This window comes from Phodopus roborovskii, unplaced genomic scaffold (genome assembly GCF_943737965.1).
Source record: "Phodopus roborovskii unplaced genomic scaffold, PHOROB, whole genome shotgun sequence".
NCBI lineage: Eukaryota > Metazoa > Chordata > Mammalia > Rodentia > Cricetidae > Phodopus > Phodopus roborovskii.
This window is the reverse complement of record NW_026126517.1, coordinates 34,024,580-34,040,074: the sequence shown is the minus strand read 5'-3', so window position 1 is coordinate 34,040,074 and position 15,495 is coordinate 34,024,580. Positions and strand designations below refer to the sequence as shown.

The following is a 15,495-nucleotide window of genomic DNA, read 5'->3' as shown; positions in this document are numbered from 1 at the left end:
CCCCCTAGAACAAGCTTTGTGGGGCATGGAGGAGTACAAGTAGAGAGTTGTCTGCCAGGGATATGAGTGCTTCCAGAAAACCTTAGATGTATGCTCAGGAGGGTAGCTGGGAAGTCAGCCCTGCATCTGTCTACATCACTTGGCTTGTCTTCCCATTCAGGTGAAGGCAGGAAGGAGGTCTGTAGCACACACCATCTGTGTGAGCACCCTGCCTTTCCCCCAGGTTCTTCAGGGTGGAACTGCATCTGTCTTCGGCCTCTTGGACCCAGGTGAGTGAAGACTGGCCCTTCCCGGAGTCCACACTTGTGTCTGGTAAAGATAAGAGTTTAAAACCGAGAACTTCCCCTCTCAGGGGTATCTGCTTCTCAGCAGGGCTAAAGAAGGCCAGGCTGTTGCACAGATGAAACACTGAGAGCCCTTTGGAGTTTGTGACACTGCATGGGGTGAGGGTAGGGGGTGCGTGAGGACCAGAAGGAATCTTCCTGAGTTCTGGGATCCTATAGGTCTGTCTACCCTTACTTAGTATGAGGCATCAGAGGCCTAGTCAAATGAGCTGCAAATAAACCCTTCCCAGGCTCAGCCTGCCCCTGCCTCCCCGTACTCTGTCTGTCCAGTGGGCCCTGAGGAAGCTGTTGTGAACAGTCATCCTCAAGTGGCTGTCCTTCCCTTTCACACCTTGGGTTTTCCCATTCAAATCCTCTTTATAGACTAGACTTCTCATGTGGACTGAGGTCTAGGAGACCAGAGAAAGGAGGAAGCAATCTTCAGCTATGTGTTACTCAGCCTCAGGCCCAAGGGTGACAGATTTTATTCTAATGAAGTACAGCAGTGCCTTTCTGCCTTTTATTCTTACCATCTACCAGCAATTCTGAACAATGATAGTGCTAAAATGCTCCTCTCTGAAAAAGTCTGTCTTGGCTGAAATTGGAAACAACTGCTATATGTGCTGCTTAATACTAATAATAAACGAGCTTCAGACTGGCATCTTTAGTGCTTATTGTTGAACGATATAGCATTTTGCATGAAAGTAATTTAAGTTCTTTTTTTCTTTATATGAAAGAAAGTAATTTCCTGCTGTCCACCTGCAGCTTGAGCTGCAAGCACATAATTGTAATTTGTAATTCCTAATGGTCTCTCCATCATGTTAGCTGCTATCCACCCCCTCTTTTTTATATAAGCCCTATTGTAGCCCAGGAATTACATGTATATGTAGATGATCTTGTGATTTTCATTCTGCCTCTACCTCCTAGATGCTGTCAAGACCATGTGCACAAACCACCATGAGTTCTAAATTATGGACTACAGCACAGTGAGTGCAGATGCAAAGGAATGTAACTTGGAAAAAACACAAAAACAAACAAAAAAACAAACAAACAAAAGAAAAAATAAACCAGAAAATGCAATAAGACACACAGAGAGCAACAAAGAAAAAAAAGAAATATAATTTTGAACTGCTTCAGTCTATTACTTTCTGTGTTAACAGGGTTTTATTTGTGTGTGTGTGTGTGTGTGTGTGTGTGTGTGTGTGCATGCGCGCGTGCGTTTAACGGTGGTTGAGGGCATAGCTGAGTGGAAGAGCACAAACTACCATGTGTCATGGTTCATCTTGATCATCAACTTGATTGGATCGAGCCACAGCCCAGATGTTAGGGCCACACCTCGGGACATGTCAGTGATAGGTTCTCCAGTCATGATTAAGTCAGGGGGACCCCACTGGGGGAGGGCTGGTAGGAGCAAGAGAGAAAAGGAGAAAGAAAAGTACATGCATTCTTTCTGAAGAAGAAGCAGAGAAAGAGTTGCAGTATAGGCCCAGGAGTATAGAGAAACCTCCGAACTCAGCAGGAAACCCCCTAGGGGGTGAGGAAATTCCAGGAAGATGCTGAGAGAGAGCCACAAGGGAGAAGAGAGGATAAATTCTGTGGTGACAAGAATGTTTCTCCTTATAGCAGTCCTAGCTGTCCTAGAACTTGATTTGTGGACTGGGCTGGCCTCGAACTCACAGAGATCCACCTGCCTTGCCTTCCAAGTGCTGGGATTAAAGGCATGCACCACCACCACCCAGCTGGTGCAAGAATTTTAATCGTGGGTATTCCCAAACAGACTGAGAGATTTGCCAGAGGGAAATGTTCCAAATCGCAGAGGGGAGACGTCCCTTTCTACATGATGTGGGCCCAGTAGGATGAGAAGAGCATCCGGGCACACCAGTGTGGCTTTGTAGTAAAAGCATTCAAAGCAGTTAGCTCCATGGTGACACTTAACCTAATCTAGGAGAGATGAGTGGTCCAAGCATGAGGGGAGAAAACAGCTGAAGAGGTGGACTGGGAGAGGCTTTTGGGAAAGGGAGGGAAGAGAGTGAGTAGGAATGTAAACAGAGTTGCCCATGTGTGGGGCACACGTGGTGGGAACTCCAGAGGGCATGATAGTGAGACATGGTGGGTACTCTGGATACGGTAGTAGGGTGATGACCATGCATGCATTGGGCACCCCAAAGGGCATAGCGGGTTCTAGGAACCAGAGAGAGGACACTTACGGTGTAAGTGAGGAGAGATGGATGCCTAGAGCAGGTGGAAGAAAGAGGCAGCTGAAGAGGCGGACTCTAGAATCTGGAATCAGATGTGGGGGATGTCCTTCTGCATATGTGTCTCTGTTATTAGTTAGTGAATAAAACACTGATTGCTGATAGTCCTAGCCTCGGCCAACAGTTTTATAAATAATAGAAGCCTCTGTGTATTTATTTGGGACTAAGAGGCCAGGCAGAACAGAAACTTTAGTGTACACCTCAGCTTGGTTCAGAGAGGCTGAGCCTGTTGGAAAGAAACTCATACATGCCTATCCCAGATTTCTGCACCAGATGAGTTAAAAAGAAAGAAAGGAAGGAAGAAAGAAAGGGAGGGAGGGAGGCAGATATGACTTCTCCCAAAGTATGGACAAGATTTTTATTGTAGCTATAAGGGAGAAGTCAGGCAAAGTGGAGAGTTCAGGCTGAACATGGCTGCCAGATTAAACTGGACCTGGCAAGAGAGAGGGTGAGAGAGAACAAGAGAGGGGCCGCCAAGGGCCAAGAGACCAGTGGAGCCAAAATGGCTGAGTTATCTAGGGATCAGGCTTTGTGAAAGGAAGAAGGGAAGGGAAGCTCAGCCTCTGGGAAGGAGAGGTTTAGGGGACGGGGAAGGGTGGGGGGAATGCTGGAAGGAGCCACAGGTACTGAGTGAGTCTTGTCCCAGGTTTCTTTGAGACTTAACAAAGAGTTAAGCAGAGCTGTCCTGGCTTAATCACCTCTCCAATGCCTGTTATTGGGAAAGAATATTCTTGCTGTTGCACAAAATGCACCCAAACAGAACAAATGTAACCTGGCAAAGGCAATTTCTTTTTGCAAAAAGGGTGCACCACAGCCCAAACTGTGCTGGCAAGCAGCATGCATGACCACAATGGCCTTTATCTTTTACCTCTAATACAAGAGGAGCTGTTTGTCATTGAATGAATAAAGTTCAACTTTCATGGTGTACTGATTAGCTATTTGGAAATTGGAGGGAGGAAATGAAAGGAAGAATGAGGGGGTTGGCTGATCTGGTTCATCAAGTTCCTGAAATGCAATAGGGCCTTTGAGTAAATAAAAGTCTTAGTGGGGAGATTAAAATATTTCATGAAGCCTGGCAGTGAAGGGTCATGACTTTAATTGAAGCAGAGACAGGAGGATCTTTGTGAGTTTGAGGCCAGCCTGGTCTACAGAGCAAGTTCCATGACAGGCAGCTACAGAGAAACCCTGTCTTAGAAAAATTGCATGGAAAATTTAAAAGGTGATTTATGGAATATTGGCTGTTGGTGAGTTACCCACCTTTGATAGACAAAAAGAGTTTCTCACACTATCTCTTAATATTATCACTTTGGGAATTAGGTTTCAACATATGGATCTGTGAGGACACGCCCACATTCAGGCCACAGCAATTATGAAATCTATGTGTTTAGTTTCATGATCTTTACTGTGTAACCATGTAGAGGAGAGATGTTTAAATAATGACTCATGCGAGTCACATTTGTTGGGTGTACTACTGGCTTGACTTTAGCTCTACCATGAAGACTCAGAGAGTGACAGAGGAATGGGTTGACTAGATCTTTAATCATGGGCCTCCCAGCCCAGCAATGCTCCCTGGCCCAGCTCAGATCCTATGATGAGTGCTTCTGTGGTAGCCTGAAGCAACCACATTGCCTCAGAGTGGAGGAGATGTAATGGTTTTCTGCCCCGCAGCACACTCTGATAAGAAGCTGAGGCCCTACCTAGTGCTGGACTTCTTCCAGGTACCATGTTCTGGACAGTGGCTGGGAAACTGACAGGTATCCCTTCTTTCCTACCCTACTCTTTCCCCACAGAGACGTGAAAGTACAAAATGTGCCACTGTGGCACAAGGATTATTTGAACTGAGGACATTTGCAAGTCAATAAATAAAAACTTCCTCCTAACCCCTCTCAAAGCAGAGCCTCCCAAAAGAATGTAGATGCCATGAATCTACTCCCTGGGGGCACTGGAGTTTCCCAACCAGGGCAGATCGACTTTTGTCATGAGGTTGTTAGAGGAATAATCTACCAAGATAAGCAGTTGCCTAAACGGGCTTGACAAAGCTATCGTATCACCCATCTGTCTCCCAGGGCTCCCTCTGCCTTTACTAAGATGATTGTTTTTTAGTCACATCTGTGAACACCAGCTTTTGCAAGTACAAGAAGGAAGGCCTGGAGAGGTAAAGTAAGCAGATATGGGGAACCAGTAGAGCTGCAAGCTGACCCCAGCTGATCCAGAGCTCAATGTATGAGTTTGGGGTAGGCTGAAACCTCTGGAGTCTTAATTCGAGCTCTGTCTCTAGGGGCAAACCTTGGTCTGGTCCAGTTTCTGTCTTCAGTGTGGAGTAGATCTCTCATGGGTCTCATTCCCAAGGCTGAGGTGCCATGGAGGAGGATACCAGCTTGAGCAGAATCATGTAAATGGCCAACAGAAAGAATATACCATAGGAAGAAACTGTTTGCTACAGGGGAAGTTGGACTGCGGTCTTGTGTATTTCACCTACCTCCAACACCATGTTGCTGTGTGACTCTGGGCCAGTTGCTTAGCCTTTCTGACTCTCCTTGCCTTTTTCTGTCATCTTCCTGGCCCTTATTCTGGATATTTAGAGGCAAGGTATGAATGAACATGTGACAGCAGAATTGTGAGTCTGAAGTCCTGGTGATATGATGACCACAAACAGTATCTTATCAGCTTCCCAGGGGGAGTGTTGCCTAATCTGTATTTATCTAACTTAGAACCAGATTTGAGGATCTGTGTAGCAACATGTGTTCTAATCCTATCACTACCGATAGTTTAGCTAACTTGTATATAAGCAACTATGGTGAAAAAAAAATGGTAAAAGTGTGGTATAATTAAAATATTGCATAAATATATATTTCACATATATGATATCACACACAGAGCTCCTAAAATCTTGGACTTTCCACGGTCAGTCATGTGTTTTACTTAAAAAATCCCCTTTCCATCATATCTGAGTCTATGCTAATAAGGCAGTTCGGGTGGATCCCATAGATAACTACAGGACAGGGCTGATTACCAGGAAGGCTGGGAAGAGGAGGAGCCTAGATATTGGGTTATAAAAACTTGACAAAGCAGCCAGGAGTTGGTGGCACACACCTTTAATCCCAGCAGAGGCAGAGGCAAGTGGATCTCTGTGAGTTTGAGGCCAGCCTGGTCTACAGAGTTCTAGGACAGCCTGGGCGATCACACAGAGAAACCCTGTCTTGGAAGGAAGGAAGGAAGGAAGGAAGGAAGGAAGGAAGGAAGGAAGGAAGGAAGGAAAGAAAGAAGGAAGGAAGGAAGGAAGGAATGCAGACTTGACCAAGCAAGGTGGTTTACACACAATCCCAGGCACTCAGAGACCATCTAGACAATGATAGCCACTAGATAAAACTCTTGAACCATGACTTTCTCAGGCCTTCTAGGTCACTAAACACTTGGGTGGTGCAGTGTGCCCAGTGAAGCTTCACCCTTCTCCCCAACTGCTGCTCTCTAACCACCTCTCCCATCTGGCTACACAGTTGTGTGTTCTTTATATCCATTTACTGGTAAATGTCAGAACAGTGTTTATACAAATTCTGTGAATTGTTCTAGTACATTTGCTGGATCTGAAGATTATGGAAAACTTCAATGTGTAGGTGGCTTAGCAGAAATATGAGTAACCCAAAAGTAGCATGTTGTGCCCAAATTCTGAACCCCAAAACCACCAATAAACTCATTCCAATGCAAAAGCAAAGAGTCTTCCATTATTTAACAAGTTAAATGTGTTAACTCGGGTCTTCCATCCCTCTGACCTGGCAGGTGTGAGTGAGAAGGATCCGGAGAAACTGCGAGGCAGAGTATTTACCTGGTAGAGCAAGGGGAGTGTCTAGAGGTACACAACAGTCCCAGGCTTGGGCAACCTGTCCTGTGTTGATTGGTTAACTGGTTGCTATGGCCTATAGACCCGCCCAGGGTAGTTGCTATGCTCTGCACATCACTTTGACCATAAAGCAAGTCCAGAGCTGGCCAGCTAACTTCTGATTGGTTCCTTGCCACATGGAGTATCTGATCTCCTAGTGACTAGGGCAGGACCAAGGAAACTCAGCAACACGTGCTGAGTCAGAGGTCTATATCTTGCTGGATCTTTTCTGCAGCCTGTCATGGCTGCTAAAGCAGGGCGCTGGATGAGGGTCTGGTCCCTTCAAGCATACTCCTGTAATCCCAGCATTCAGAATGCTGAGGCAGGAGGATTACCCATGAGTTCAAGGCCAGCCTGGAATACATATTCAGACCTTATCACAAAACAAAACACAGTATCCCAAGGACTGGAGAACTGGCTCAGCAGTTAAAATCACTACCTTCTAGAAGACCTGGGTTCAATTCCCAGCATTCAGGTGTAGCTCACAACCATCTATAACTCGAGTTCCAGGAATTCTGTGACCTTTTCTGGCTGCAGAGGGCCCTGTTCACATGGGGTTACACTTAGATGCATGCAGAAAAACACTCAAACCCATAATTCTACCAACCAGACATGGTGGCACATCACTCTAATCCCATCACTCAGGAGACAGCCAGACTGGTCTACATAACAAGTTCCAGGATAGCCAAGGTTGCATAAACTCCCCCAAAACTAAATAAATAAAATATGGGTAACCAATCGAATTTGTAGCTGGTATCCTTTATATCTGTGTTATTGAGGCAGGGTCTTTATGTGCAGCTGTGCCAAGTTTATATTTTACAACCTTCTTGCTGTGTGCTGGTGTACACCTTTATTCCTAGCACTTAGGAGGTAGAGGCAGGGGGACCTCTGAGTTTGAGGACAGTGTGATCTACAGAGTTGAGTTACAGGACAGCCAGGGCTACACAGAGAAACCATGTCTCGGAAAAAACAAAAACAGAAACAAAACCAAAAAGATATTTACAACCTCCCAAAGATCACTGAAGTATGGAAGCACACCTGGCTGTGGCTAGCATCTTAGGTGAGACAATTCTGTGAGACCCGATTCTAGCTTCAGGTAGACAGTTTCTGAACTGGATTCTTGAATACCATTCGGCTTATCAGAATTGACTGTTGATACAAAATACCACCCCTACCATAGGAATTGATAACAAAAAGAGAGTTAGGTCCTGCCTTAGTCTAGTCAGGCTGTGATAATACAGTACCTCAGACTGGTATTTATAAAGAACAGAGATGGGTGAGGTATTGTTTTCTTGTAACCCCAGGACTTGGGAGGCAGAGACAGGAGGGTCAAGAACATAAGGCCTGTGCGACCTCCAAGGTGAGTTTCAGGTCAACCACAGTTACAGAATAAGATCTTGTCTCAGAAAAGCAAAACAAAAATAACAACGGTAGCCAAAACCAGAAACATATCTGGCAGTTCTGGAGTCCAGGAAGTGTAATGTCAAGACTGCAGCAGAGACCCAGAGATGTGTGGTACAGCACTTGCAGGGCCTGGAAGCCCTAGGTTTGGTCCCCAGCACCACATTAACTGGGCATAGTGCTGTGTGCCTCTAATCCCAGAATTTGGGAGGTGGAGGCAGGTAGATCAGACAGACAAGGTCATCATCAAGCCTGGGTTATGTGATACTCTGTCTCAAAAACAAACACAGGTAGCACATTCTGTGTCCTCACAGACCTGAAAAAGCAAACATGCTCCCCAGAGCTGATAAGGAAACTGTCATGTTAATCTTGATGTCTGTTTGATTAGCTTGTTATGCCTAGGGGATTAGGAAAGAACTCTGGGTACCTATTGGATTCTGAGAGCTCTGCCTTAAATGAATGGTTTAATACACTATGAATTCTAGATTTGAATGCACTGTTGGGAAAGGGCGGGACCATGGGAGATGGAGCCTGGTTGGAGGAAGGGGAGGCTGGGAGTGTGCCTCTGAAAAGCGTATTTTATCCTGGCTTCTTTCTGTCTGCACTTTGGTCCTCACCATGATGCTCCTTCTGCCTCATATGAACCTCAAACAATGGAGCCTGATGACCATGAACTAAGACCTTTGAAAATGTGAGTTGAAGCCAGACGTGGTAGTGCATGCCTTTAACCCTAGCACTTGAGAGGCAGGGTGAGTTCCAGGCCAGTCAGGGCTACAGAGTGAGACCCTGCCTCAAAAACAAAACTAAACACCATCAACAAAAAAAAAAAAAAAAAAAAAAAAAAAAGAAAGAGAATATGAACCAAGTAAATAAATCTGCCCCCCCTGCTTTTTTTATTTTGTTTGTTTTCCTTTTGATATTCTGAGATCATGTAGCTCATATAGCCTAAGCCAGGACTTGAGCTCAAGAAGTAGCCTGGACTGACCTTGGACTCCTAATCCTCCTGTGTCCACCTTCCAACTGCTGAAATTATAGCATGTTCTACCATACCCAGCTCCTTTCCTCCTTTTAAGTATTTAAGGAATTTGTCACAGCCAGAAAAGCTAACTAGCACAGGTATCAATCCTCCTCAAGAGTGATTTTCTATCAACCACCTCCTGCAGGCCCTACCTCTTCAAGTCTTCAGGCCGTTGCAGCCAGGATTAGGTTTCAATGTATCAATTTGAGGGAGACTCCAATATTCAAACCACACCAGGTCCCCACTGTGGAGGCCAGCACTTGCTCCCACATAGGATACATGCTGTTCCTCAGCAGTCCTAAAGCTTGGCATAAATTATGACTCAAGCCAATGTGGCTGCCCACACCTGCAATCCTGGCACCCAGAAGGTGGGGAAGATCAAGTGTTTAAGATCATTCTCAGCTACACACTGAGTTTGAGGACAGCCTGGGCTATGTGAGGCTGAGACTATTACACACACACACACACACACACACACACACACACACACACACACACCCCTACCTAAATAATAATAAGACACATGTGTCTGGGAGGAGGCTGTGAGGAAGAGTCTCAATTCAGATGTGAGGCAAAAGGCACAGTGAGTGGTGTGGGGGAGGAGTAATGATGTCAGTCAGATGTGTCACTGTCCTCTAGGCAACAGCTTGGTGTAAGGATGAAGATGCTAGTGTTTCTGGGCAGTGAAGCATATGCATGCTGAGGGTAAGGGAAAGAGGAAGGAAGGCAGGGAAGGTGGAACACAAGTGGCCATATGTGTTGCAGTCCCCAGCAATCCTTGGGGACACAGCAGGCTCTATGGCCTGTGGCTCTGTATAGGCATGTGTCCAGAAGTCAAAAACAAAAACTGTCTCTTGAAGTCTAAGAATTTACCTACTTAATCCCTTTCTGCCTTTTGGCCAATTTCACCTCCTAGGGCTAAGGGGAGACTAGTTTACCTGTACCACTTGCATCTGTGAATGTGGGCGGAGTCCAGAGAGTGTATCCTTGATCCCTTGGTGATCGAGTTAATAGGCAGTGGTGAGCTATCTACCTAGGTGCTGGGAATCAAACTCAGGGTCTCTGAAAGAGCACCAAGCGTTCTTGTCTGTTCTTTTTCTTCTTTTGGTTTTCCGAGATAGAGTTTCTCTGTGTAACAGCCCTGGCTGTCCTGGAACTCACTCTGTAGACCAGGCTGCCTCAGCCTCCTGAGTGCTGGGTTTAAAGGAGTGATCCACCGCCCAGCTACAGCAGCAAGCATTCTTAACCACTAAGATATCTCTAGCTCTTCCTCTTATTTTGTATGTTTGTTTTCTGTCCAGTCCTGCTGACTAGTCTGGCTTGTACCTGAGAATGGGATTGAGGAAAGAAACAGGCTGAAGACAGAAGATAGAGTCAGGGGGGTATCCAGTGAATACTGGGATCTGTCCTGGTTTATTTATTGCTCAAAGTTCTTATATACCCCAACCAAAGTGGGAGGAAGGACAAAAGAAACAAACAGATGTAATTACTTCCTTAATTCTCAAAGCATCCAGTGACCATACCTTCGATCAAGTATTCTGTTATCTATGCAAGACATCCAGTGATCACACCTTAGGTCAAACATCCTTCAGTAGCCATACCTTAGACCTTTATGTCTTAGACCTTTAACCTTGAAAGGGCAAGGATAGATTTGAACTCTCTGACCTTAAGTCAGTATGGGATCGAGCCATGTCTATGGGCCAAGACAGTTTTCATTCCTTCATTTATTCACTCCTTTCTTTCTTCCTCTCTTCCATTATTATTATTATTATTATTATTATTATTATTATTATTATTATGTGGAGATAGGGTTTCACTAATAGCTGAAGCAGGCCTTGTTCTTAGTGTTATTTCCAAGAATAATCAAGTTGAAATTCTCCTGCCTCAGTGTTCTAGTTCTGGGACTGGAAATGGTACATCTGTGCTAGGGATGTAACTCAGTTGGATGTAGCTTGCTTAGCTTGAAAGAAGACAGTCTGTGGTGGTGCACAGGCCTGTTATCTCAGCACTCAAGAGGTGGAGTAGTGGGGGAGTGTCAGAATCAGAACTTCAGGGTTATTCTTATCTATATGGAGTTCCAGGCCCATCTGGGCTACAAGGGACTTTGTTGCAAAATTAGCAATAATAGCCCAGTGATGGTGCTGTGTGCCTTTAGTCTAGCACTTAAGAGAGAGTTGGGAAGATCTCTGAGTCTGAAGCCAGCTTGTCTACAGAGTGAGTTCCAGGACAGCCAGTGAAACCCTGTCTCAAAAGCAAAAAAGCAAAACAAACAAAAACCCTAATAATAATAACAGAAGCTAGAGAGATGAATCAGGAATTGAGAATATCTGTTGCTCTTGCAAAAGACCCAGGTTTGAGACTCAGATGGCTCACAACATTCTGTAACTCCAACTCCAAGGGACCTAACACCTTCTGACTTCCATGGGCAATAGGCACACACATTACATTCATGTAGACGAAACACTCATGCACATAAAGTAAAGTAAAATAAAATAAATAAGCTGGGTGTAGTGGTATGTGCTTTTAATCTCAATATCTAGGAGGCTGAGTTTGAGGCCTCCTGACTGGTCTATGTAATGAGTTCCAGGCCACTAAGGCTACATAGTAAGGCCCTAGGGAAAACAAAACAAAACAAATACCATTTTCCCCCTAAAAACAAAACAAACAAACAAACAAACAAACAAAAAACCCAAAAAACCAACCCACTGAGACCAATTAGTGGAGCTCATATATGTATGGGTATGGGGCCACCCATGACCATATTTCTAAAGAAGAAACTGATTCTCCCTCCCCTAGCAGCCATCAACTGTGCACAGCACTTCTGATAGGCTGAGGGTTCATACATCCATGTGGGAATGCTGATTGGTTTGATCATGCCCAGGGGACATTGATTCTCTCCAGGTCTATTTATTATATTTTAAGCTTTTTCTTTCTCTCTCTCTCTCTCTCTCTCTCTCTCTCTCTCTCTCTCTCTCTCTCTCTCATGCATGCACACACACACAGAGACACATGAGAGAGAGAGAGAGAGAGAGAGAGAGAGAGAGAGAATCATATGTATTGAGGTCAGAGGACAACTTTCAGGAAATCAGTTCTCTCCTATCACTATATACATGGGTCCTGAGGATCAAATTCAGGTCTTCAGGCTTAGTAGAAGAGCTTTTACCACTGAGACATCTTGCTGAATTGTATGCCATTCTCATGGTACTTATGGATTTTACAGAACCCCTCAATATAGTTACTGACTCTAAATACGCAGAGAGAGTCGTTTTACACATTGAGACTACAGAATTTATTCCTGACAATACAGAATTAACTTCATTGTTTATACAGTTACAAGATACTATCAGAAAGAGGACTCATCCTATATATATAACACACATCAGATCCCATACGGGTCTGCCAGATCCTCTAGCACAAGGCAATGATAAAATTGATCGTTTATTGATAGGAAGTATTCTAGAAGCCTCAGAGTTTCATAAGAAACACCACGTGAACAGCAAAGGTTTAAAAAAGGATTTTTCTATCACTTGGGAACAAGCCAAGGAAATAGTAAGGAAATGTCCTACTTGCTCATTCTATAACCAAACTCCTTTACCACCAGGCAGTAACCCTAAAGGTATAAATAGGAATGAAATATGGCAAATGGATGTGTTCCACTTTACAGATTTTGGAAAATTAAAATATGTACATCACACTATAGATACATTTTCAGGGTTTCAGTGGGCTACTGCTCTGAGCTCTGAAAAGGCTGATTCTGTTATAACGCACCTTTTAGAGGTAATGGCCATTATGGGCATACCTGCACAAATAAAAACTGACAATGCTCCAGCATATGTCTCCAACAAATTGAAACAGTTTTTTGAGTATTATAACATAAAGCACATAACTGGTATACCACACAATCTTACAGGACAAGCAGTGGTTGAGAAACCCAATCGTACTTTAAAAGAAATGCTCCATAAACAGGCAGGAGGAACCAAGACACCCAAACACAGATTACATAATGCTTTATTAACATTAAACTTTCTTAATGCTGATGAAAAAGGAAAAACAGCTGCAGAAAGACACTGGGCAATAGAAAAAACTTCTGAACTAAATCAGCCAGTGTACTTCAAGGATGTATTGACCTCAGAATGGAAAGCAGGATATGTGTTACGTTGGGGTAGGGGTTTTGCATTTGTATCTACAGGAGAAGAAAAACTATGGATACCATCTAAGTTAATCAAGATCCGAGTTAAACAAGAGAAACATCTTAATGAAGAGAAATGACAAGTCATCCAACAAATTAGGTCCCATGAGGTGTGCGGAGGCCTCTCAAAGGTAGGGGAAGTGTTCTGTTCTTGTTCTTACAGGAAAACAGAGAAAACCTATCATCAAACAGCCAAAAGACACTGAACATGTAGGTACCTACAGAAGAGAAGACAACTCTTCAAAAACAATCACTTAATAAAGCAAAATCTGATATATGGTAAAAATATTTAATTGTAGTAAACTATTTCTATACAGAAATCTATTTCTCTCTACTATCTAGTATTCTTAAAGTCCCAATTCATGTAAACCAATGCTGGCTTTGGAGTTGGACTTGGCTTTCCTTCTCTAAATTCAAGCATGTTGTTAAGATTAAATTCATGGTTTCTGCCTTAAATCAAGAAGCCAATTGGTGTAAGGCAGAAGAAAACAAAATCTGGGGACTCATTTCTTACACAATTTTCTCTCTGAAATCCTAATTTTCTCACATACGTTTTATTGCACATTGTTGTCTTTCCCTAATGCATACCTTAAAACTTGAAAATTTTACTTTAATATTGGTGTGTAACTTTTCCACAAGGAATAATAACAATTCCTAACAGCAGTCTTTGAACTCTCCGGAAAGAAGATGGGGCCCCACATCATCATTTCCACTTGACTCAACCTGATGCATCTGAACTACAAACATCACCCTAAAACCGGTTTGAGACTGCTTTGCTCCAGACAACTCATGACTAGCTAGCTGTAATGGTGCACCTTTTTATTACACCCTGGCCAGAGTTTCAAATAAAACTACAGTCAAGCATTTTCTGCCACACAGTGACTAGCTACATATGGCACAGCCAGTTCTGTTGAGAAATTTAGTTACTAAAAATTTTCTTCCTACAAAATCCATTGGAGCAATCATCGTCCCATTTCAGCAAAAAGTAACCTTAAGATAACGATGCCCCCTTTCCCTACCCTTGGAATTTTGGGATAATAGTCATCGTCTTTGGGTTGGTTTTAGTTATTTAGGGTTGGGTATGGAAGGTGGTACTTACACTCGGGTTTATCTTTTAGACAGGAATAGGGAATGGTTGGGAAAGGTATGGTTTAGATGGGATATAGGTAGATTAGCCTATTTTCTTGTAAATTTGAGTAAGAATGAGATAGTATTTTACAGCTTACATTGTTATGTATTCTTATATGTGGTAAGCTATGTAAAACTAAGTTTATATTTTGTTATATTGTGTGAAATCTTTCCACTTATGATGTTTTATGCACATTATTTTTTACCATATTCTATGTATGTATACTTTTCTTGTATTCAAGACATTTTGTATATTGATACAATTTGGGATATTTATCATGCTGCCTTTTATAGTTCTACCTCTTGTCTTGACATTTCTACTCTACCTCTATTTTAGGGATTTATATGTATGTATATGTATATAGTTACATTGTTTAAGTATTTGTTCCTGCTTTACTCAGGGAAGTTTTAATCAGTTTTTTAGCTAAGTTCCTGAGTATTACAGATTATCTTCACTCATGTTTCCTGTACCTATGAGCTTAGTCAGATATAGATGCTTAATCTTCAATCACTTCATAAACATGCAGAATATGGCATTTAAATATTTTAATATTAGTACTCCGTTGACATGAGACACTGTTGCTCCTGACAGCACCGTGCACTTTCCCGAAAATATGTTGGACACTGTTGTTGCTCCTGCTGGAGTTCATTCTTGCCTCAGCTAATGGCCAGTTGGGCAAAGAACTGCCCCCACCTTGACCACTGATTTGGACATGCAGTCCTATGTGCTTGCAGGAAACAAATATAGAAAACTGCTGGACCTTGCCAAGTCAGGGTAAGACAGCCATTCTACCTCCCTGCTGTTGTTGTGGTCTGTCAAGTTCTCTTGGCCTTAGCCAAAACTGGGTGTACCAACGTTGCTGTGAGAACTAGGGTGACTGTCCAGGTGGCTTGCTGTTTCTGTCCTTGCTGCACCTTTTGGAAGTTGTCCATCCGCACTTCCTGTCTACCCTAGTATCATTATTTTCCTTCTCAGGTCTTGATGAGGTTGAAGATTAAACTATCACAACTATTATTCTCTCTTCCTAGTTAGATATATTAGGTACTAGACTTAAGTTTTCCAGCTTAGGACAACTCTATTGTAAACTCCTTTATGCCTTCCCCCTAGGACTAGATATGTAGGTCATTTTGTTCTCGATTTTCCTTTTCTTAGAACATACTTGTTATTCACTGTTTTGTATATAGTTTAGTATTAAGCCAAAATCTTTTCTTTAGACTAAAAGGGGAATTGTAGTGAGATAGTCATTCTGTGGCACTGACCATGCCCATTGGGAGGTGGAGCCATGGGCAGAAGTGACCTGTGG

General features: G+C 43.3%; 1 long non-coding RNA gene across 1 annotated transcript; it reads left to right on the top strand.

Moving 5' to 3' along the window:
• Window positions 1-163: 163 nt before the first annotated feature.
• LOC127231659 (uncharacterized) lies at window positions 164-1,455 on the top strand. The gene is made up of 2 exons (XR_007835293.1): window positions 164-269; window positions 1,251-1,455. It is a non-coding gene; the product is annotated as an uncharacterized LOC127231659 (long non-coding RNA).
• Window positions 1,456-15,495: the final 14,040 nt, after the last annotated feature.